Consider the following 25948-nt stretch of genomic DNA (forward strand, 5'->3'; position numbering starts at 1 on the left):
AGCACCGACATTGAACGCCTTCAAGAGTAAATTGGATGCTTATCTTGCTGGGATCCTATGACCCCAGCTGACTTCCTGCCCTTCGGGCGGGGGATGGACTCAATGATCTTCTGAGGTCCCTTCCAGCCTTAATGTCTATGAAATCTATGGATAGAACCATGGTTGTAGGCCAGCTATTTCACTTGTTGCCACTGTTATGGCAGGTTCACAAACATTTATCATAGATTCATTACTGACTTTGCCTATGTGGTAAGATCCTTCCTTATGTTATTGTGAAAGAACATGTAATTTTACTGGTCCAGGGAGGTTCAGCAAGCATTTGAAAACCTGAATCAGGTCTTCACCTCTGCCCCAGTGCCCACTCATTTGGAACTTGCGTTGCCATTTGTGGTAGAAAGAGACAACAGCACTGTTTTATTCTAGGCACTTGACCAACACAAAGTCAGAGACCGTTCCAGCCCCTAAAGATTATGCTCTACATAGGCAAGTCAGGTAAAGGAGGGAAAGGAAAACAGGCACAGACAGGGGAAGTGAATTGCATATGGTCAGAGCAGCTCAGTGGCAGAGCCAGAAATTCAGGTGACACCCAGATATGAAAATGAAAAGATTGGGAAATATGTATTGTTGACAACTAGTGTAATGGAGACCACTTATTGGAAGGGTAAAGTGACTGTGCCAGCATTACTAAATCTGTTAGCAGTTTTGATACCAAGTGCACAAACTATTGTTGATTGGCAGGTGGCATCTAGCAAGGTTGGATGGATTTGGTTGGTTCATTACTTCTCTTCAAGTGGATTCCATAGAATATAACAAAGAAAGTGTTCTTCCTCCAAATGACTGTCCATGTTGTCTTCAGAGGTCCCCTCCTATGGCACCTCTCCAGTTGAAAGTGTGCTTGAAGGGTGCTATGCTGTAATGTTCTTTCCATGCCAGTCCTATATGTCCTATTTGCATAGCATGGCTTCTTTTTTTTTTTTCAGTCGCAGATCCTACAGCCTCAGTGTTTGCTCACTATCCTTATGAGATCATTATTGTATTTACTCAGTTAGAAGAGTAAATACTAAAAATTTCCCCCTCTACCTTCCATTTAATATGGAGGGGGAAAAAGCCCCTCACCTTTCAATCAAGCACGAGGCAGTGGGGAGGCAGGCAGCTGTTGTAGCTCCAACTGTGTCTCCCACCGCCTGCCCCATTACTGCCTCCCTTATCACCTCTTACCCCCACTACCTGAAGCAGTGGGAGGTGATGAATTTAAGATGATCCTCCATATATGGAAAATTATAGTGATTTTTACTTGTGTAGAATCAAATTATTGGGGAGTCATCTTATAATCAGGGTCATCTTGTATCCAGCTAAATATGGTAATACAGGTTTTCCTGACCCCAGTCTATTAAAGCAGAGCTGTCCAACTGGTGGTCCATGGCCCCCATCTGGTCCACAGGGGGTTAATGTGAGACCTATGGGCTCGTGCCCACCTGTCAGTATCCCCATGGCTCCTGCTGTTGTGGTGGCAGCTGGGATTTCTGGGACAGAGCAGCACACCAGGAGGTGGACCAGTGAATTCATTGCCCAGACAGCAGGGGAAGGCACGGGCTGCCTTTGTGGCAGCTCTGGCAGGAGAGGCTTGGGCCACATGGGGGGGGTTCACCTGCCTGGTGGAAGTAGCAGAGGGGAGAAGGCTTGACCTCATGATAATAGCAGCAGAAGGGATTCTGCAGTGGGGAGAGGAGGAGCTCCTGATGCTGCAGCAGTTGGGGGGCTCATACTACCCAGGTGATGGCAAGGAGGGCTCCTTTGGGGAGTGGCTCACACTAGCAAACAAACAGCTTGTGGCATGGGTCCTGGGAGCCTGCACAACATGGGGCCTCCATAGCATGCTGTTCTCATGGTGTAGACCTGCAGAATCATGACCTCTGCAGTATTCAGCCGCCAGCCATTTTGAAGTTGGACAGCCTTTTACTAGTGTATGTTCCTCTTCCCAACAATCCTCAATATCAAAGAATGTCTCTGTACAGGTTTCCCTCAATATATGTGGGTTTGATATATGTGAATTCGCTCTTATATGATGACCCTGTTCGCTATATGTTATGTAAAATTTGTTATATGTAAGGTAAATTCACATATATGTGATCAGCATAGGCCAATCTTATGCAATTGGCATAGACGCTCTCTACCCTTCCCCAAGCAGGTAAATCTCAGTTTGAGATGGGAGGGGAAAGGGCCATGAGCAGAGGGGAGGGGTGAGGGGAAGGGAAGGGACTGTGGGGCTGGACCCTACTCACCTGCCCCTGGCTGCCGGCCCGAGTCTGCAGCGGTCACTGGCCCCAGCATTCTCTCATTCGGCTGCAGGTGGCTGCTCTGGGAGTGGCCAAAGCAAGTGGCTTGCAGCCGCTGGGCTGCGTCATGTCCCAACCCCACCAGGGCTCTGCTTCCCTCCAGGGCACGGTGCCCTGGGGGAAGCGGAGTCCCAAGGGGTTTGGTGCAGCCCAGCAGCTGCAAGCCACTTGCATCAGCTGTGGCAGCAGGGGTGGGCAGTTGCCTGCAGCTCGTCAAGAGCAGGCTGGGGCCAGCAGTCACTGCAGACTCAGTCCAGCAGTGGCACCTGGCTCTTCAGGGACGGGTGAGTGGGGCTTGGCCCTGAAGTGGGGTGAGTGGGGTTGCCTCCCACCCTGAGCACCATGAAAAGCCCAGTGCTACAGCCCCAGGAAAGGCAGATGCTGCCTGCTTGCAGCCACTCGGATGCACTGCGCCCCTCTCCCTGCTGCTTCCCTAGCTCAAGCCTCATTCACTCCCTCCCTCACTGCCCTGGGAACGCATCCCTATCTGTTTCATTGTAAACTGGATTCACTTTATGGAAATTCAATTTATGTGCTGTTCCCTGCGAATGCATCTACCGCATAAATCAAGGGAAATCTGTAATGCACACTGGTGGAATACAACTAGGGAGAATGCTTAACCCTCACTGCTCATATTCAGGGATAGATTAGATAAGGGCTTGATTTAAAAGCCATTGAGATCAGTGGGACTCTCTGGATTGCCTGCAGTAGGTCTTGGATCAGTTCATTAGTAAGACTATGAAGAGGCCCTTTATAGGGCCGGATGTTTTTTTCTGGTTCTTTGTTTCTTTGGTAATGAGGCTGAATTCATTCAATTGTTGTATATTTAAAAAAATTTGGGAGAACAAGCTTTCCAACCAATGCTTTTCAATCATAAATATTTATATTTTGCCTTTTTAAGGTACCAATGTAAACAGAGCTTAGACTTTCTATTTCCTGTTTCTGGTATTGGCTTTTGAAAAAGCAGAGAAATTTGACAGAATATTTTCAAAGTACGATCAAAAGAGGTCCAGCAGTATAACAAATGCTGCATTATTCACTAATGTTTTGTTCATTCACAGCAGATATTTTCTATATGCTACTTAGCACTTCAGCAGAGTAGTGTCCATACAGCTTCAGTTTTTTTTGATATCCTATGCTGAAATTATTCACATCAATCTGATTTCTCTGGCCTTTTAATTACATTTGATGGTAGTATTACAGTAAAAGGATAAGTCTAAAAGCATTACATACAGGCTTGTTCAACAGAGATTAATTATATTGTCACAATGTACTCGACTGCATATTTGTATTTTCCTGCAGTATTACATCTTGAGTTTTTTAGAACTTCAGAAGAAATGCAGAATGTGTTCTAGTTTAGGAATAGCGAAAATGAAGAATAAAAAGAATACATCTGGGGGAAAATTTATTCTTTCACTGATAGAGGCCAATGCATTAGTAGGTTTATCATAGATGTTCAGTGGTATAATCTGAATATAGAATTTGACCCTCAGGGCACATCTACACATACTATTAATACAACACAATAAAATCTGGTACACTTGGAGCTGGAATTTATTGCTCCTGGACACACTGTTTACACATGCACCCCAGGACTGAAGCATGTTGAGCTGGGGTAGCGCAGCCCCAGCTGGTGAGGGGCTTGGGGGATCAGCCTGCCAGGCTGGAGCTGCTCTGCCTCAGTTCAGTGTGCTACAGAGGGGCTGGCTGGGGCACAAGGGTGCTACAGCGCAGGACTAGTCAGCAGGGAGCCCCCACAGATGGCATCTGCTTGGTGTCATCTGCAAACTTGCTGAGGGTGCAATCCATCCCATGGGCAACTGGTGCTATCTTAGTCAGGGGGACCATGTGTCCCCCCCAGCAACCAGTCAGTTACTGGGGGGGTATCCCCCCACAGCCAATGTCACCTGTTGGGGGAAGTCCAGCTGCGCTGCTGCTGGAAGTGGCCATGGCACATACAGGGAGGGCACTGGTGCTCCTGCCTGCCCCCCCAGCCCATTGCCTGAGTGGGGAGTGTGGCCTGACAGGGGTGCACCAGACTTGGTGAGAGGCTAACAACAATGGTATAGGTTAACAGCAATGGTATAGTTTTGGTTTCATTAGCTACTTATCAGTCCTCTCCTTCACAGGATCCATGGGTATCTTCTCTCCTGCTCCATACAGGCCATTTCTTAGTAACTAAAGTATAGCATACAGTGCCTGGAGTTCTCAGAAGGTATTGTTTCCAAAGAGCCCAGCTCTCTCATCCTTCATCCCCATTGCTTTGAAGTCTCATTGTTCCAAACAGACGGACAAGAACAGAAGAAGTCAGTGTATTATGCCTCTGTCTAATTTGTCATGCATCAAAATGTGTGGCTCCCTCCCAGAGTTGTCCCTAGAGGTGTGTGGGGCCTGGGGCATATCAGGATCTGGAGAAAATGGTACTTAACAATAAGACTGTCAGTCTGGAGGCAAAGTATCAATATATTAGCAGAACTCTAGTTAATGGTGAACATCCCAGGTTTATTCTTGTTGTCTGCTTTGGGAACAAATTATAAAATAGAAAATATTTAAGAATTACAATACTTCATTAAAATGTTAGACTGCATGTATGGCAATTATCAACTCTGAAGAAACAGACACACAATATTGGCAATTTTATCAGTAGAGAATTAAAATTATTTTCACTGTGAAAATTTGCTGTAGGCATCTTTTTTTTTTTTTTCACCCTTATAACCTATTCTTGTCTAGAACACTAGCTCTTTTCCTTTCCTTTTCATTTACATTCTCACCAGGGAAATCACAAAGTATAAAATCCCTGCAGCAAATTATTTTTTTTATTTGCAAAACAAAACCTAATATATGTTACATACAGATATGTTGGCCTTCAGACAACTGGGAGTGGGCATCTTGGCAATGTTCCAGTTTTTATATGTCACTACGTCCACGTCAGCCATTCTAATTTCATCGGAGCTCGGCACAGTGTAATTATTATATAAATAGGAAGAAAATCCTTGTTCACGTTATAAGTAGAAACATCACATTGTGTGTGTGTGTGTGTGTGTGTGTGTGTGTGTGTGTGTCTTTATGTTGATTTCAGGATGCTTGCTTTTGCCACTAATGAGCTGATGTCAGCTTGCACCTGTCTTACTTGATATTTTTTAAAAGTCCCACAGAAGGCAGTGCACTGCCAGTTCAGCAGTCTATAGTGGATATTCTAGAATCTGACTGAGAGCTCCTAATTTGGAGCTGTTGCACAAGTCCTGTGATACCAGCAGCAGTGATCTGTGATGAAGTGTTTGCTTTTAAAAAGACAGTCTGGTTGTACCTGAAAAATCTAAGTGGTGAAAAGCTATAAAATATCCTTAAAGGTCACAAAGGAACAACAACATGGACAGTGAAAGTATCTTGCAGCATCTGGTGAACTAGATTTTCAAAACAGATTTAGAATTTGGTGAGAGCAGTGAAATTTGTGTAGAGATAGGATAAAATGCTCTGAGCTCTTGCTGATGACCGAATTGCCATGTTGGTCAAGTGCATCTGGGAAGAAGTCGATATAGGGAGAAGTATTGTTAGAGGCCAAAATAAGATCATAAAAGGAACCCTGTGTAGAGTTTCTGGATATTGGGGAATAAAAAAAAAGAAGAGATGGGAGAATAAAACTTAATTTTAGAACAAAAATCAGGAAAAATGCACAGAAATATGCAATCTAACTCATATGATGTTTTTTAAGAAAGGGCTGAAAAAACTCAATGGCTAGATTGGTAACATGGGTTAAATAAATCAAGTAACCTATAATACTGTACTTTAACACGTTATAAACATTATCACTAAGCAGCAAATGATAAACTAGTAAACAGTTCAAGATTTCTTGGATTTACATGGATTTTTCTCCTTCATATATATTAGACTCTGTTGCAGGTTCTGTTGTCATGAAGTACCTCCCAGTTCTACCAAAGCAACCTAAGATCATTGAGACTAGGGACAGATATTCACAAAGCCTGAGACTGAATTGATTCAATATATGCAGGTTAGTCTAACCTGGTTAGGCTAAATCAGTTTTGTAACTAGACAGAGATCCCAGAAATGCAGGTACATGCCTGCAGTGGCTCAGGCTAGAAGCCGAGGAGGGAGCTAGAGCAGCCCTCCATTCCTTCCCCAGGGCTGAGCTGGGGGGGGAGGTGGCCAGCCCCTGCCAGGGCGCTGTGATTAGGGAGGGTTTCCCCTTCTCCTGAACAGCCCAGCAGGGAATGTTTATCACCCCTAACTCAGTGTTTATCACCCAATTAAGAAAACAGCAGAGGGACAGTACCAGCTACTTGTTGATTTTGCCTGTTGATTCTGCCTGTTGGTTCAGCACTGACCGTAGCCAGCATGTAGTCTGCTAGTTAATACATAGATACCTCTTCAGCAAGGCAGAGGGGAGGGGAGAATTCCTACTTAGCAGGGAGTGGTGACGGGGAGTGGGGAGCATCCTGTAGACTTTCTGGAGCTCTGGCTAGGAGGCAGAGGGGAGGGGCCACCCTGCTGGGGAGCAGAGACCCCCACCCAGGCCAGGGAGCATGCTGGGATGCTGGGAGTATCTGGTTTATCTTAAACCAGCAAGGGGTCTGGGACAGATATTGCTTAACCCGGTTTGAACCTAATTAATTAAGTCTGATGCATTCAACCACGTTTATCTCAAACCGGTTTCAGCCATTTTCAAACTGGTTTATGTGCACTGGACATCTGTTACAGCTGTAAACCAGTTTTTGATCACTTAAACCAGTTTATGTGTAATGTCTCTCCCTAGCCTAGATGTGTACACTTGTCATTCAATTAAAAATTAAACCTCTGGCAGGTTTAGGTGCTTTATGATGTTCCTTTTCATGTTTCTCAATTGCATAAGTCTTATTCTTCCAAAATTGTCCTTGTATAAACACTCATTTTTAAAAACTGTCCTGAACTACCTGATATTGCTTACCATCATATTTGCTTTCATAGCTGCATTTGAGCACATAGAATTATTTAGTCTTAGAATTATTCTGCAAATCTTTCAGTTCTAAGGACATTTTAATTTTTTCTTCTTTAGCCTTTTCAGATCTTATTTGCATTAAGAAGAAAATGCTGTCCATTTGCATAGAAAATTCAGTGACTGACCATAAGTCTTTTATGTGAAGTAGCTGATTAGGATTTTCTTCCTGTATGTTCCTTCTACTAGTTATTGAAACTGTTTGCATAATTTTTGCTTAAAAGTGATAATTTTGGTAATAATCCTGCACTGCTACTTTCCCACTTGGAAAAGTCATGTTTATTGAAACTTTTATTTAAACAGCTAGTTAGTCTGGTTTCACAAGTTTAATTTTATCCAGTTTTTCTAATGGTAAAATGGTAAAATTTTGTGAGATTTTGCTAAAATCGGTACCTTTATTACTCATATGTATGAATAATATATAAAAAGGTATCAAGATTATTACAGTATTATAAATCATCATATTAAAGGAGAAAATTATTTTGTGCCCGAACTGGGAAATTATCATAGCTGGTTTCTGATAGTTGCTATGTCTAATCTGTGTTCCATGTAATTAAAATTTTGTCAGAGTCTTGTACAGTAATTTGGGGTGGTTCAGTAATTGTCTTATACAGTAATTGGGGGTGAAAATACTTGTTGCCTATGAGCAGATAAAAGTTCTTCCCTGCTCAGAACTTAAAAGTAAAATTTTTTCCCCCTACATTGTTTTGCAAAGGACCCAAGTACCCTTATGATTTAGCAAGTGATCTGGGGAGAAGGGCATTAGGTAGGGAATAATACACTGCCATGTTATGTCCACTTTGGAGAAGTGACACACAAATTATGACATTAATACCCAGGTCAGTGTTTTTGCATTTGATATTAATATTCAGGATTGTCTTATGTAAGAACTGTATAGATTTCAAGTTGCAGACATTTGTTCTCCTTTTGAGCAGACCATTTCCATGCATTCCTGAAATTCCATGCATTCTATTAGATTAACTTTACAGACTTGTAAAAATGGGAAGATGTATTATTAAGGTGTCCTGTGTTGTTCTGGTCACAGGGTCAGAGGAGGGCACACTGAAGTACTCTGGGTTAGAATACAAGGCAGTCAAGGGGAAAGAGACTTAACAGTGGGGGTCAACTACAGACCACCCAACCAAGGGTAAGAACTAGACCAGGAATTCTTAAGTCAGCTCACGGAGGTAGTTAGGTCAAAGGATGTGGTCATCATGGGTGACCTATACTTTCCAGACATCTGCTGGGAAGAGCAGTCAGCCAGGTCTGACCGCTCATGTAGGTTCCTAGCCCAAATGCAGGACCTCCATCTAACCCAGGAGGTGCACAGCCCCACCAGGGGAGACGCCTTGTTGGACCTGGTGCTGGCCACAGGTGAAGACCTGGTGAGGGGGCTTGTGGGTGCTTGACCGCCTGGGTGACAGCGGTCATTGCCTGCTGGAATTCACCATCCAGCGCAAGGTGTCAAAGGCCTGCAGCAAGGCAGCAGCCCTAGATTTCAGGTGGGCGGACTTCAATGAGCTAAGGAGAATAGTCGGGGAGGGGAGTAAGGTGTCTAAGAGGAGTGGTTGCTCTTTAAGGAGACGATCATCCAAGCCCAAAGGGAGCAGGAGGGCACAAAAGCCCCCATGACTCACCAAAAGCATCCAGGAATGTCTCCTATCTAAAAGGGATGCACACACCCAATGGAAGGGAGGGACCATCACCAGAGATTACTATACTGCAGTTGCTTGGGGCTGCAGGGGGACAGTCAGGAAGGCCAAGGCGGAGATGGAACAGGGACTAGCTACCCAGATCAAGGACAACAAGAAGTCCTTTTTTAAATACATAGGGGGAAAAAAGAAGGTTCTGCAGAGGCAGAAAAGGTTCTTGGAGTCATCATTGATGCCAAGATGAATGTGGGCTGGCAGTGTGGAGAGGCAGTCAGGAAGGCCAGCCATACCTTGTTACGCATCCAGAGATGCATCTCAAGCAGGTCCAAGGAGGTGATCCTCCCCCTCTATGCGACACTGGTCAGGCTGCAGCTGGAGTACCGTGTCCAGTTCTGGGTGCTCCACTTCAAGAGGGATGTGGACAACATGGAGAGGGTCCAGAGGAGGGCCACTCGCATGATCGGGGGCAGCAGGGCAGACCCTACAAGGAGAGGCTACAGGACCTGAACCTGTTCAGCCCCCATAAGAGAAGGCTGAGAGGGGATCTAGTGGCCTGTTACAAACTAGTCAAAGGGGACCAGCAGGCACTGGGGGAGTCCCTGTTCCCCCGAGTGCTGCCAGGAGTGACTAGAAATAATGGTCACAAGCTGGCAGAGGTTAGATTCAGATTAGACATCAGGAGGTGCTACTTCACTGTCAGGGCGGCTAGGATCCGGAACCAACTTCCAAGGAAAGTGGTGCTGGCACCTACCTTGCGGGTCTTTAAGACAAGGCTAGACAAACACCTTGCCGGGGTAGTATGACCCCAGTACTCTTTCCTGCCATGGCAGGGGGTTGGACTTGATGATCTGCTCAGGTCCCTTCCTACTCTACAAACTATGAAACTATGAAACCACTTACAATAGAACTTTAATGGGCATTTAAAATAGTAAAGTCCATTTCCTATATATATATATATAGAGGTAATGTCAGTTCTAATGTATAATATTTTGCGATGTACAATTATCAGGCTAGGACTTTATAAAAATATATACAAACTTAAATATTTTCCATTGGGTATTATACCTGCTTGAACCAAAACAGTCGGTGTCTTTCATACTTGGACCGAGCTGTTGTTTTCTGCTGGTCTGCCACTGCCTGGGCACGGGTACTTTGGGCTACTCACTCACAGGGAGTCTCCCTTAACTTGCCCAACACACCTTGATTTCAAGGAAAAAATATAAAGAGAACGGAAGTTCCTGTGATGGTATAGACTACCGTGAGTGGTTCTCAGTCAATGGTGTATTCTGGGGCTCTGCTTCCCTGACACCCCATCCGCTTGCCAACCGAGTCTTGATGGCTCCAGGTGTTTCAGTTCCAGGCAAGGTGTAGCCAGGGGTTTTCTTGACCTTTTGTTTTCATTTACCCCCTCCTTTAAGATAGGGATGTTATAATAACTTATTTCAGTATCCTTATTATAATTTGACTGGTCAGTCCAGTACCTCTATATCATGATCTGGAAATTGTCCAATTCCCCCAATTTCATTAATGGGCCCAAGATATAGATATATCAATTAATGAATAGAAAGAATGAATAATGATTCAAAGCTTAAATAATAATTAATTTATCACATTAAGTTTTGCTCACATCCATTTCCTAGCATCAGTTAAGCCAGAAGCTTTTCCCCGCATCAAGTGCACCCACAGCTCAGGGTATCCCACCTTATGTTGCTTCAGTCACTGGCGTGTCTTCAATCATTCTATAGAGGTGCCTGCACACCCTTGGAGTCAGGACCCCTTTCCTTTTTAGCATTTTACAACTCGCTGTGCTCGCTTATGGAGACTTTGTCCGTCCAGCTTTGGCCTGAGGCCCCACTTTGGTGCCTTATCCTGGATGTTGCCTTCAGGTATCAGGGAGTGTGTGCCTGCACTGACCTTGCAGTTCTGCGGCCCTGCACCAGCTGAATGCTGGAGACCCCTCTGGGTCTCCAGTCAGAGGAACTGATCCAGCCACTTGCCCAGATGCTGCCGGGAGTGATTGACGCAGGTGTGCTGCTCACTTCCTCCCTTCTCAACAGCTTCCTGGGTTCTTTTAACTCCAGTAGTGGGTGCATTTTTTTTGTCACTGCCCGCTCCACTCTTAAGCTGCAGCGTTTGCTTACTTACAAGCTGTGGCATTGGCATCACACACCACTCTGTCTTTGTTGGCTCTGCACCTGTAAGTAAGCACTATGAACAGATAATAAATAATAAAACAAAGTTATACATTCTGTTCACATCTCCTGAAAAGGCAGTGTTCTCACTGTGCACATGGAGTGGAAAAGTACATAGGGAATTTAGACAATGTATTTGATGTAGTGTCTCTGAAAATAGCATTAGTTCATTATCATTCTACCTGGCAACTATAACATAGGTTAGAAACCTCAGCCAGAAGAACAAATTTTGACAGACATGTATGACTTCGGCTTTAGAAAAACGCACCTTTTTCTGCCTGTAAAACAAAACTGGGATATTTGGGCCTGGGATTTTGAAAATTTGGTCATGACTAACGCAGTGTGTCCATTTGCCAAATAAACTACCTTGACCATCCAGTATTCAAAGCAAAGTTCACAGTTGGGCATCTGGCAGTTGATGAAATCAAATGCCAAAGAATAAGTGTTAGTGTGAGAAGAAAAACTATTAAGTTAAATACTTTGTTTCATAACTATTATGTTACAGCATACACATGATGGTTCATGAATAATACAATAATCATGAAAGCCACTTCAAGGCTGACACAGACATTACACATATGCTTAAGTCCCATATGACAAAACTGTTCATTTTATGGAAGGATGCCCTCATAAAGTAACTTGCAACAGGGATGTCAAACTCAATCTAGTCCCATGGGCCAAATGAGTGCTGCAGGACCAGTCCCTGGGGACAAACATCCTGCCCTTGCCAGACAAGCCCAGTTGTTGTTTGGCTCCTTGTCTGAGCCGCTCAGCTCCCTGCAACTACTTGGGGCACACATGGACTTTATGGGTAGATGCATCGGTAAAGCAAGGAAACAATCTCAAACATCTGCTGCTATTGAGTTTTGGGTTAATAAGAATTATTGAAGAGTAGCTGAGAATAATAGAATCACACGTTAGTTTACAGTCATTCCTTCATTTTGTCGTAGTATCCTTCCACGCATCTTTCATTGTGCTTGGTCAAACTCAGTTCTTTTTGCCCCTCTGCTCCCAATACAAAAACGTGAACTTGATGGGAGAGTTTTTCCTATGGTAAAAGCTGCAACATTGAATCTTAAAAGCATGAACAAATGAATTAAAATTCTCCCCTGGCTCCTTTTACTTTGCTCTAATATTTACTCTGTATTTAGTGCACAATGTTTTTCATCTTATGGGAAGCTGCTTATGAGGACTGTTTTAAAGTAAGCCCCAATCATTCTTCTCTCTTGCTGACAATTGATCATAGACTGCAAAAGCCCTGTCCTTCATTCTTTTCAATAAAACTTCACATTTTCTAGTCTAATCTCATCTTAGAATGTTTGAAAATTGTTCAGGGTGGTTTATCTGTTAAATAAAACATTAAAAATGGTGCAAAGTTTTAAAATTGAATATTCTGCAAAGCAGATAGGTTCCTCACCCTTGATGAAAAACAGACCTGTGCTTGTGCTGCCTTCTGCAGACGGAAGGTCAGGTTGAAAAACTAATAAACTCATTTGCAGCATTGACATGTAGCTTTCAATATTCCATGGTTGACTTGAAAGCAAATAACTGTATCTCCAGTTCTTGTATTTGCAGCATATGATTAAAAAACAAGTGAGTTCACCTGAAGAGTATTTTTGTATTTGTCATATATGTTAATTATTTGTATTATGGTAGCATATGGAAAGCCTCAGTTATGAACCAGGAAGGTTTATACTATGTACTATACAAATGCAGACCAAAAAAAAGGCATTTGCTGCCCCCACAGAGTTTGCAATTAAATAGAAGACAAGAGATAATACATTGAATATGGACAAATGTAAAGGACATGAGAAAATAATGGTGTAGCTGTGTTGGTCTAAGCACATAGGCAGACAAGGTTCTTTGGGTGAATCTGATACCTTTTATTAGACCAACTTAAGTAGTTGGAAAAAAAAAATTTCATTCTGTCCAGGAAGAGCACACACCAGCTGCTCTAACTTCCTCAGCTTGATGAAGGGTTTTTGAACCTGAAAACTTGCTTTAAATTTTTTTTCCCCAACTACTTAAGTTGGTCTAATAAAAAATATCAGATTCACCCAAAGAACCTTGTCTGCCTATGAGAAAATAATGGAAGAAGTGAGACAGCCCAGTTAAATTTCTCCTGCAAGTTTCTGTGACATGTTTATATGCATGCTACCAGCTTTGAGTTCATGAGCTATGCCTGGCAGGGGCTGTTTTGACCACTCTTTTTTTCTCTGTAAACTTTGTCTTAGTTTTTTTTTTTTTTTTTTTTTTTACTTCTGCTTCTCTAATCTCATTCAGAGAAGCAAGAGCCATTTGACAACTTTTTGATTCAGTTTTATAAGATTACCTTGTATTTTCAAAGTTCTTTATCAAAATTATGTACTTATTCCACAGAATTCTTAAATCAAATAAGGAAGTATTGCTTGCTCATTTATGTAGTTTCTGTACAGTTTATGGGGTAGATTTGAAGTTTTCCGTATATAATCAGATAGCTGTAAAGGAAATGGCACTTACAGTTGTCAGGCAGACCTCAGATTTTCTTTGTCAGGTTTATTAAATCTGTATTACACTCTCTTCTTTTTAAAATGTTGCTGAATATACATTAGTGAAAACAGATTTTTTCATGGTAATACAGTGAAAAAAATCCACAATATTAGCTTATATTTTTAAAAAGTTTGAGAGAAAACATAAGCATAACCTCTTCAGGCACATTACACAATTAAACACAAGCATAGTTGGAATAGTATTTGACCAGCTCTAGTTGATACTGTGGTTCTTAGTGCCTAAAGCAATTATGTTGAAAGATAATTCATTTTCCTCTTGGAATGTTGGATTTAGAGAATTGTATTCTGTCTTCTGAAGTTTTAACATTAATAGACAAAAATTACAATTAGATGCTTCTTAAAATGTGCTTTCAGAATTTTGACTTAAGTAGAAATGCAGTTTTGCCAGTGTTGACAAAGAGGACAAAGATTATTTCTTTAGCAAAAATATCATGGGTTCCAATGGGAAGAAATATTGTAGCTCTTCTGTGGAAAAGAATACATTATAACCCCAGTTCTGCAAACACACACACCGAGTTAATTTTACTTGTGTTAATAGCCCCATTAAACACAAAAGGAATAGTAATACTGGAAATATTCACATGCATTATTGTTTGTAGGATCAGGGTCTATAAAAACATGCCTGTCTATATAAACTGGAATACTGTTCCAATTCATAATTGTTTTTTAATTTCAGTTTATTTTCCATAATTGAGTCAGATCCTTAGTTGCTGCAGATTGGCAGAGCTTCGTGGAGTGGAATATAGAGGCTAGGTAATTCATAAACACTTGGCCATGTCTTTTATACATTTAAGGATGTTAAATCCTCCACTAACTTATACATCACTTGCAGGTGCAGGAATAACTTACAAACATTCAAGGAGGTTATGGAGAGGTTATATTGTGTTAAAAATGGCCACCTGATTTAAATTAGTTTGCCCAGGTACAGACCTCATGCTTAGGATGTTTATTCACGTGCTCCAGGAGGCAGGGAGGATGCTTTAATTAGCAAGCTGCACTAATTAAAAGCTCCTGACTGTCACATGTATCAGTGTCCCCCATCAAAAAATGGCAGTGGGACTCTTTGATCTAAAGCTCATTGAACAAGCTTTAGTTTAAAGTACCCTGCCACCATTTTTCAGTGCAGGGACACTGATGCATATGATGCTAGAGGCTGCTGGAGCATGTTAATTTTGACACTCCAGCAGACTTGATTAATCAATTATGTTGGAGTAGCCTCACTGCACATCTGTAGAAGCCCTTAGATCCCTAGTTAGTAGGGCTGTGTGAAATGGCTGTTTCATTTCGGTTTCGGATTTGGCCATTTCAGAGGACAGCAATTTGTTTCAGTGTTTCAGATAACTGTTCTGTTTTGATTTGGCCAAATCTTTTTCATAGTTTTGAAGCTGTTTCAGTGATTTGGCCATAGGCTGTAATGGGGTATCACTAAAATGCCTATATCTGTGTCATTTCCTGCCTGATTTGAATGAAACTTGCAGGAATGGTAGCCCCTTCTGAAGCCATGAAGCCTGCCAAGTTTCAAGGAGATAGGTATAGGGGGTTTTGTACAACTGCACCTCAAACTGTTCAAAGCAAAACTTGGGGGGTGCATGCGTGTGTGTGTGAGTGTGTGTGTGTGAAGGAGCAATGGGATGAAATCAGTAGGGATGGTAGCCTGTAACAGGGGACCTTCCTGTGCTGGGAGTTGTTATTACTGCTGGTGTTAGTAGAGGTGGGACTGGTGCAGACACTGCTCCCACCTCCTTGCTGCCACTAGCAACAGAAGGCTCTTGGCTGCTAGGGAAGAGGGTGCTTCTAAGTTTGGGGAGCGGGGAGCGGAGGAACTTGTAGTTCTTCCCCTACCCCCTCCAGCCTTTCGCTGCCCTGCCAGAAGATCTGGCACCTGCCTTTCCAGCACGCTTCATAATTTTTGTTGTGCTGAAAAATGTGTGTTTGTGTGTAATTGTCAGAGGCCAGCTGGGCACTGTGAGTGTATCAGTTCTATCACAGGCCAACTAGGAACTGTGAGGGTATCAGCCACTGGGCTATTTGGTTCAGTTTTGGATCGAGGAGGCAAAGTTGGGAGTAAAGTAAAGGCAAATTTATTATAGCTTACACAACACACAACAGTTAACAGAAAGATAAATGCAATAAGCAGATAATGCAGTATTAAAGAGCTAATAGTAAATAATAGCAACAGATAATAACAGATAGATGGATCAGTTCTGTCGCAGGCCAACTGGGCACTGCGAGGGTATCAGCCACTGGGCTGTTCAAAACAACAGATAGACAGACATGGGTTGGCAACTTATCGATAGTTCCTCAATGCCTAGGTACGTGTCAAGTGATTCCAGCAAAGTCTGATTGACGCTGGCGGAGGGATTACCCGGGAAAGGTCCCTTGATCCAATCCTCACTCACACCAGGAGTCTGGGGTCTGGGCATGGAACAGCAATGACGTTCTGTTTCCTCCTTCCTGCTGGTCACCTGATGCACGCGCTTTTTATATGTAGTCTTATGCTAATCTGTTGGCTTTAGAGCCACTCACAATCTTGTCCTATAGCTGTTACCCTATGGGATCAAAAGGTGTTAAAAATTATCATAAAAGGTTACTATCTAGACTCGGGTTTATCCAATAAGCAAATTAAAATGCAGCACCTTTAGGTTTGAAATTGATATTGCTCCGCCTAAGCCCGACCCCTTTTAGGTTTCTCTGACTATGCTTTCTTGGGATGTGCTTTTCTGGAATGTGTTGTGTATGCCAGGCAGTTAGATCCAGTTTTATCGTCAAGGCTGAACCCTGAGCAAAAAGCCATTAGGTCAGCTGATCTTGCAGCTACAGCTTTGCCTATGGGGCCCAGTCAGTTCCATGAACAGTTAATTTATCATTTTGGTTAAACTTATGACAGACGAGTTACATTTGTGGGTTACAAACTTACAAGCTTTATATTAACTAATATTACCAGTTTAGGCAAAATACCTCCAAGAAGCACATATTTATTGCTTATTAATCCCTCTGGTTCTGACCATCACAGTAATACATCTTGCATGTGTTTTATACGTGTGTGTGTGTGTGTATAATATATCTTCTATCTGCTTACTATATCTTCTATGTCTGTAGTATATCTTCATCTATCTGCTTATTTTACTATACTATATCTTCTGTCTGCTTATTTTACTGTATCTTCTTCTATCTACTTACTATATCTTTTTTTCTGTAATATATTGGAAAGGTATATATCCAATTCTTTCCAAAAAGAGGAACTAGCAAGAGACTGACCAGGAAGCTAGTCACTGCAGCCAGCCACAGTACCTTTTGCACACTGTTGCTTCCAGACTGACACCTCACAAAAGGAACAGAAAAGGCTCTACACAGAGCCTTATATATGCTGTTTCTCTGTCCTTCCCCCAGAGCACTGGGATTGGAAGGGACAGATCACAGACACTGGCCAGCTACAGATATCAATATCAGAGCAGTCCTTCCCCCTCTCCTGTCTTCACCCTCCCTCTTCTGAGTTTATTTCCCTACAAGCCCACCTCTGAAACATTCCACATGGTTTGGCTTTGTTTTGGAGCCTTTTGTTTTGTTTTGGATTTGGTGTTTTGGGAACCAAAACAGGCCAAAACATCTCTGAAATGAAACAGCTGCCGAAATTTCACACAGCCCTACTAACTAGTTAAGTCGATCAAAGTGCAAACTGTACAGAAGTTCAGGGAACATTGGATCAGTCTAAAAATGGCTGACCCAATCTAAGTTAACTCTACGTTTGAGGTAGTCTCAAAAATGGGTTGGCCATTTTTATACCATCTAACTTACAGATTTCTCTACAGTTCCCAGTACAGCCTCAGGGCTGGGAAAGCCCAGCTGCTGGCTCCAGCCCCGAGACTGTACTTTTTCTACCTGTCCCCCTGGCATTGGACTGTTTTTAGCTCCTCCCCCACATTTTGCATTCTGGTCCTGATGCTGGTTTTATCAGCGTTCACTGATTCATAGTTTCATAGTTAGTAGGGTCAGAAGGGACCTGCACAGATCATCGAGTCCGACCCCCAGCTATGGCAGAAAAGAGTACTGGGGTCAAACAATCCCAGCAAGGTGTTCATCTAGCCTCCTCTTAAAGACCCCCCAGGGTAGGAGCCAGCACCAGTTCTCTTGGAAGTTGGTTCCAGATTCCAGACGCTGAGTAAGTAAGTCAGGGTGGGGAGAGAGTGAGAGGGATGGGGGTGTTTTTTCTTGGCGGGAGGACCAGAGGCTAAAAATAGCCTGTGGTCCTGGGGGTGGGGAGAGTTCCCCCATGTCCCCTTGCAAACCCCATAAGCCCCCCCATCCCACCAAACCCTCTGGATTCCACAAAACCCTCCACAGACCTTGCCTGTCCACTGATTCCACCCTCCCCCCTCTGCAGATTCTGCTAGCCCCCCGATCCTTCTCTACACACCCTGCCTGTCCCCGCAATTACCTGACACACCTCTGTGGACTCCATTAGCTTCCCTGATGCCTCCCATGAATCCTGTTTGCCCCTCTGACCCCCTAATCCTCCCTGTGGACCCCACCTTGCCTCCCATCCCCCTTGCGGACCCCCCCCCGATTTCCCCCTCTGAAGCCTGCTTTCCCCTCCTGATTCCCCCCCCAGTCCTCCCTCTTAGCACCCGCCCCCATCCAGATCCACCTTAGGTTGGGTAGTTATTTTTAACTTGATATAACTTCCCCCTGACCTTCCTGAATGTCTATATGCACCCTTACTGTTTTGGAAGCACAGTAAATAGTACTAGTTTCTTATCTCTTTCAATCTTGAAAATTAGGATTTGAAATTAGATGGAAATAAAATCTTATAACATCTTTTCTCTTTTTTAAAGAAATCTTATTCTATTGGTGGCATCTGTTTTTAATTTACTTTTGAGTATGCGCTATGTTATAATGAATGCAAATGTTGAAATTGAATATGTAATAAATGAGGGTGTAATGATTTACATAACTGGTTCTAATTAAGATTGTCAAAAATGTGTTTTTCCTGTTCTCAGTTTTAAACATCGTCCTAATTTTGAGATGGAAAACTGTTCTCTATTCAAAGTAATCCTTAATGTTTGCTTTAAGAACATTCAGTATGGTCCTCAATGGTATATGATTCTGCGAGTTGTCATTTTTGTTCAAAGAGGAAGGGAAGGAAGGGAGGAAGAGGATGCACTGTAAGTTTGACACCTCTGGTGTATGGAATTTTCCAGTTTGAAGTTCTTCTCACTCAGAAAAAAATACTAAATTTATTGTTTTTGCACATAACCAAGTAGGTCTGTGATTTTACACATATTTTTTAATCCTGTCAAACACAGCAAATCATAAAATTATTGAGGTGTTCACTTTCATGTGCTCCATTTTGTTTTATTCTTCACTTTTTCCTTTCATCTGTCTGCAGACACCAGGGAAATAGCCATCCTAAAATATTTCAGTAGCTTCTGGGCATCATCTTTGCTGCTTCTGCCTTCAGTGAAAGTAGCCAGACAAAAGATTATGGACCCCTTATCTGTGAGCTATTCTTCTTCTCCAAATCATATTCCTGCCTGTATGCCCTCAGATGTAACATGAGACTAAAAAACACACCCCATTTTCCTTTATGTTTAATTACTTATGGTGCATGATCATTATTTCATTTATTTCTTATACCTTTACACAGTAACATATGTAAAGCTTTCAGCAGTTCTTCGATCTTTGCAACTTTGAATTTTAGTGCTTAATTCTAATAGGCTGCCTAAAATTTTTATCTTGCTTCTTAAGTGATTCTCCCATTTGAGGCTTTCTACATGAAAGTGCATGTGTGTAAATACATGAGGAAGTGGTAAGATGTACAAGTGAGGAATGTGATGGTGAGGGGTTTTTTTTTGCCTTCATACCACTTCCAGTCACAAAATTCCCCAGAGAACTCCTTTGTCAGTTTGCCTTTTGGTATTCCAGCTGGGAGAAGCTGGAACTAACATAACTGGCAAAACTCAACCAAATGTTCTTACAGTAGCTGTCAATATGTGATACAATATTTACTGTCACCTATGATAAAGTTCAACTGGATAAGCCAGGCTGCATCTTTGACAAGCCTGAATCCGGCCCGTGGAGCCCCATCATCCGGCCCTCAGTGCTGCCTCAGGGTCCAGAGCTGACCTATGTATCACACATGGTATACCCTTGACCAACTCTGTGCATAGGGCCCAGGACATGTATCGCACATGACGCTTGACAGTGTGGCATAAGGTTCCAGCCCCAGCTGATCCAAGATGCATGCCACGTGGCACAGGACCCATGTAGCACATGACCCTCCTGGCCACTCTGGGGTAGGTGCTGTAAGCAGTGTGGGTGTTAGACTGACCACAGTGGTGCTGCATGTGGTGTGCATCCTGAACTGACTCTGCGCGGGTGCCATGAGCAGTGCAGTCCCAGACCAGCAGAGGGAGAGCTGCATGTGCTGGATCCGGAGCTGCATGTGTGTGGCGGGGTGGGGGTGGGGGGGCAGGTCTTCAGGCCCAGTCCAGCCCATGGACCAGCCCTGCAGCATTTTTTTGGTCCATGGAACTAGATTGAGTTTAACACCAATCTGTTGTAAGTTACTTTATAAAGTTGTCCTTCCATAAAATGAGCAGTTTCATCATATGGGACTTAAGTATATGTGTTGTGTTTGTGTTAGCCTTGAGGTGGCTTGTCTGGTTATTGTTTTATTTATGAATCCTTGCGTGTATGGTTTAACAACAACAGTTGTGAAACAAAATGATTAACTTAATAGTTTCTCTTCTCTTAGGTATTGTCTAACACAACAGCTCTGCACCACCAGTTTAAAAGGATATAAACTTAAGTACCACCAGCAAATTTTTCAGTTCAACCTTAAGTACCAGGAGTAATTTTATGTCATATAAAGTAATTATAATAGATCTGTTAATGTGTACCACTGACAGACTGTCTGTGTACCACTAGTGGTATGTGTACCATGGCTTGGGAACTGCTGGTGTAACATTTATTCTTTGGCATTTGATTTAATCAACTGCCGAATGTCCAACTGTGGACTTTGCTTTGACTACTGGATGGTCAAGGTAGTTTATTTGGCAACTGGATGCTTTGTGACTAAATTTTCAAAATCCTAGGTTTACAGGCTTATAGACAGGCCCAAATATCCCAGTTCTGTTTTAGAAGCAGAAAAAGATGTGGAAAAGAGCTTTATGTAAAATAAATACTTACCCAAGATATTTTATTTTAGTTACCAAGATATTTTCCATTTGCTCGCTGAAAATTTACAAACCAAAAATAATTCTGGAATCTGTTTTTTAAAGCTAAAATGTTATTTTTGTTTTTCATTAAAAACAACCCCAGAAAACTTCTAGGGGAAATCATGAGAAACCTGAATTTAAAAAAAATCCTCACAAATTGCTATACTAATTGCTACATTCTGTAAATAAAAGTTGCAGCATCAGGTTATTAGCAAATGACCACTAGCGTACTTCATGATATATATATATATATATAATTTTTTTGCTGTGAAAGGAGAGCCAAAAGGGTTTTGTTTTTTTCCAGTTTTTTTTTCTGTATAAAGATTGTGGTAGTATATAGTACTGATTTTTCAAAAATCCAGACTTTTTAGATATTGGCATAGCCTCTTGAAGTTAGTTCTTCTACTTCATTCTCGGAGAGAGAGAGAGAGAGAGATTCTGTTTAATCTGCAAGGCATGACAGTGTTTAATTAAGATAATGGTATGCCTGGTCTCTTGAAGTTGCTATAGCACAAATACCAATAGCAATTCCTTACAAAAATGAAATGCTAACAAAACATGAACTTGTTAAAGATGTTATATAGTCCTCTATTTGCTTGATATATTGCTCTGACTGTTCTCAGGTTGGGGGTGGGAAAGGTTTTAACTGAAAGGGAGACTTTAAGTATTTGCATATTTCTTGGTTACCTTTAAAATCCTTTTATCCTGTCTTAATAGAGGCATAAAAAGATTCACCCTTATTAATAGTCCCTAATTAGTATTCATTCATGGCTATGGAACCTTTAGTACCCAGATATTGTGATTATCAGTGCTGTCTTGTGCCATAAAAAAAATTATTTTGAGGTGGACACTGGTTCTGCTTCTTCCTGGTCTCTCTGAGGTCTTTCAGAGAGGCTAGCTAGTAGGGATGTAAATATAATTTTAAAAAATTATCTGTTTAACCTCCTCTAATTATCTAAATGGTTAACGGATGATACAGCAACTCAGACACAGCTATAGCTGGGAGCGAATCCCAGAGCCCTTTAGTGGGTGCAGGGAGACGGTGGTAAGCCTATCCAGAAAACACAGCGCATCTGAAGCCCTGTGCTGGGGGGAAGGGCGCACCTGTGAACAAGCAGCTAATTCCTTAATTGATGAGCCATTAGGCCAGCTGCTGTTTTCCTTTTTAACCTCATAAACCATGGGTACTAGTTCCTGCCCACCCTGCCACCTTCCGGTTCCTGATGGGGCTCTGCATGGCTTCCCTGCCCTGTCCCCCAGACTGCTTCATGCTGCACTCCCCCCACCCCATCCTGCGCTAAACAGTAACTGGTAAACTAACCAGCCATCATGAGGCTTATCAGTTAAATGATTAATCATTTAACCTTTCACATCCCCCCTACCTACTGTTCTTGTTATCATTAATGTTTGGGCCTTTGCCTAACAAAAGCAGTCATACAATCACTTCTCTTCATGTGATCTCCAGACTGGTTTTCTACAGTTCTAAATTTCTATCCCTCAGCTTAATGTAAAAACTTTACCTACTGTGTTAGGGCTGTCTGTCTGTACTGTGTTGGGTCTCGCTGTATTTTGTATGTTGCCAGTCAAGTTAATATTTCTATAAGCATCTTTTTTTTTAAACGCTGATGTAATTGCTTTTTGGTTTGTAACAGATGTCAAAGTACTTAGAAGAGCCTTTATTTTAGGGGTAAGATTAATTATTGAAGGCGACTTTACAGTAAGTACAAGTAGACAAAGATCAGTTGCATCATTTTTCACATAGAAATCAAGAACCATGGGAATGGGAAACATGCAAGGGAGAATAAGAGGAAAGAATTTTGTTTCAGTGACTCATCACTGGTATGACTAAGGAGCACATTAGCAGTTTTGGGGATGACTTATGTAGTAGATACCTTTAGGTGATCATAAAAATACTGTAAGGCAACCACTTTGCATTTTCAGTGTAATGAGAAAAGTCATTCTTGCATGGCCAACTAATAAAGAGCAGGATATAAATAGTAACCAATTTCTAATCATTAGGAAATTTCAAATCAAATGTTCCCAGCTGAGGAACCTCAAAGCCATAAACCTGGAATTTCAGCAACAATTAACTCTAAGAGCTAGTAACAAATTTTCCAACTTGAGATCTAGAAACCCTGTAAGCTGTTGAGGGAGATGGCACCCAATAAAAATGGGACAAGTTCTATAATTTGCTAGCTATTGTGTCAAAGTACCACATGCTACATAGTAAATCAGCAAGAGGAGCCTTTCTGAAATACTGCAAAGGATAAAATGAGGGAAGGAAGACAACTCTAACTTTATTTAATAGTCACTTAGCAGTAGGCAGGCAGAAATTCATAAGGGGTAACATTTAGCTCTGTATATATTTTATAGAATAAAGACCAATGTACGGGGGCTTTGCACTACTTAATTGGGGCTTCGTGCAAATTGGGTGTTTACTTGGGCCTTAGTGCAAAAATCTTGTGTGGGACCTCTACATGATATAACCAGAAAGTAGGCCAACAGGGAAATTTGAAAAATAAAAGAATTGGACACAACTTATTTTGTAGTAAATGCGACTCATGTAGGAATGATTCTAGGATTTAATCATTGTGTTCAAAACTATTCAGACCCATCATAAATCTTCAGATCAGTTTTGGTGTTCAGCAGAAATCTGCCATCCATCTTATTTAATTGATGTCGTGAACTGTCTGTTGTTACCTGGTGATAAATTTTGACCATAATTAGCTAAGGGAACATACAAGTACCCAGGGCAACATGTAAGTGACATAGCTAGCAAAGATGATTAATACAGATGGGAGAAAATGCACTAACTGATATCCTACCAACTTGGTGATCAGAGAGCAAGAGGTAGCTGAGTCCAGTATTTGTAGAGAAGCATACTCTTCTTTCACATCTCTTTTAGTATCATTCAGAGGCTAATAGGAGGAGGAAGTTCTCATGGAGGACAAATGATGACTTGATAACGTGTTATCAGTAACATGCTGAATAAGCACAACATAATGTAAAGGGATAAGGTACTAACAAAAGTGAGGGGTTGGTTAGAATAGACCTGCCCCATCCAGTGGAGCAATGGGAGATTAAAAAGAAGTGTACATACTTGATCTACCGAGAGGATCACTGAATTGGTGGCAGTTCCCATCTTATCACACTACATTGATTCATCTCTTAAGGCATCTTTTTTTTTTTAAATTGTTACTATATACATGATGTAGGAATGGCTCCTATGATTTTATGTATAAACTTTAATAATAACTCTCTCTGCATCTTGGGGCTTTGCATTGCTGCCTCTTACCTCTTGCATAAAGTAGATGAATATTCATTTAAATCCTTAACAGATTTCATAGACTCCGGTTTTTCTCTCTTTTGGAGAGTAATGCTGCGACAACTGTTTCAGGGATGGAGAGGGGAAGTTGACAGAGGAGGTCACTGATGCTATGAATGGTGTGTCAAATTAGTTTCTGGTGTTATTCCATCTCAAATAGCTTCTCTCACAGGCAATCGCTAAGAAGGTTGGGCACAACTAATACTCATATCATTTCTTGACTTGACCCAATGGCTCCATGGAATAGGAAGAGTTAAGAAGTTGAAATAAGATAGTTACCAGTGACAAACTCACACTGGGAAGGGTTTCTTTAGGCAGAAATTTAAATCTTCACTAGCCTTAGCAATCACAGAATTCTGAATGCATCTTAACTGCTTGAGCGAAGTAAAGTTACAGAGTGCCACCAGGACCACCTGATTCCAGAGGCTGTAATGCCTACCTGCAGGAGGCAGGAGTAATATATTTTTTTGTCCTGCATTGACAGGGAAATAAGTCCAGCTACCATAAAAGCAAGTCTGGCAGCATCTGGTCTTTCCAAGTGTAGGCTGTGTTCACTCAAAAGGGATACCTTTTCAGGTTTCATGAATTATTCTAATTATGGGCAAGAATTTACCATATTCTGTTGCTCTGGACTCATCTGGAATGCTTTCTCATCTGGGTTTCTTGACCTTGACCTATTTCTGTTGTTTGATGATTATCCTTATTTATTAGGCCCTGAGAATATCTTAAGCCACAGAGCTATCAGCTTTTCTACTTTTAATATTCAAGCTTTGAAGAATTATGCTCATGCTTAAAATAATTGTATAAGCATTTTTAAAAAAGTAAAAATTTTAGATATGGCCCCCAAGTACCGGATGCAGTTAGCAGTCCTGAGGGCCATATGTTTCAGTGTGCCTCAGTACTTCCAAAATATACAAAGGTCACAGTTGTCTTACTTGTGTATCATTGCAATATAATTAGGGTCCTACCGAAATTGCAGGAGAAGTGCTTCTTTAATCTTTTTCATTTTGCTGTGTGCACTCCCTCCCTCGCCCCCAACTCCCCGATTGACAGAGGGGCTCTGGTGGCCTTGCTGTTCGAGGCAAAAGCTTGGTTTAAAATATCCCATGGTTTTTGTCTCCTGCTGCTGATTGGCTGAGGAACCCTGGCATCCCCATCACTTGCTGCTGATTGGCTGGGTGGCAAAGATCATGGCATATTTAAAACTCTGGCTCTTGTTTTTGGATGCCTCCACTGGGGCCCCTCTGCCAATTGAGGGGGTGCATGGCAAAATGAGTAAGACTGAAGGAGCAGATGTGCAGTGCACTTCTGTTGCAATTTCAGTAGGTCCCTAAATATCCCAGGAACTCTTGTTCCACTGAAAATTTGCTTGCACTTCAAGTAAATTTTTTTCCTTGAAAATTAGCTCATAAATTGTAGAAGTCATACAGTAATGTAATTTAATGATACGAGTGAATAATAGGAATAGCTTAGACTGGGGGTGCTCAGCCTCCAGCCTGCAGGCCAGTTGTGGCCTGCAGAGTCACGGGATCTGGCCCGCAGGCTCCCCATGGTTCCTCATGGCCACCCTTCCCTGCTACTGAATTCCCATGCTCCTTCCCCCTGAACAGGCAGATGGGACCGGGCTTACCCCCCTTTTCCCCCCACGTGGCTGAATTGGGGTGGGGCCATGCCCCCTTTTCAGCCG

The 25948-nt window shown here is 42.1% G+C and overlaps 1 protein-coding gene across 1 annotated transcript in view; it reads left to right on the forward strand.

Moving 5' to 3' along the window:
* NELL2 (neural EGFL like 2) overlaps window positions 1–25948 on the forward strand; it is a gene marked incomplete at its 5' end in the record, with an annotated part of 258597 nt that overhangs the window by 69464 nt on the left and 163185 nt on the right. The gene's annotated exons all lie outside the window — the stretch shown is intronic.

This window comes from Crocodylus porosus, unplaced genomic scaffold (genome assembly GCF_001723895.1).
Source record: "Crocodylus porosus isolate Cpor-Errol unplaced genomic scaffold, CroPor_comp1, whole genome shotgun sequence".
Classification (NCBI taxonomy): Eukaryota; Metazoa; Chordata; order Crocodylia; family Crocodylidae; genus Crocodylus; species Crocodylus porosus.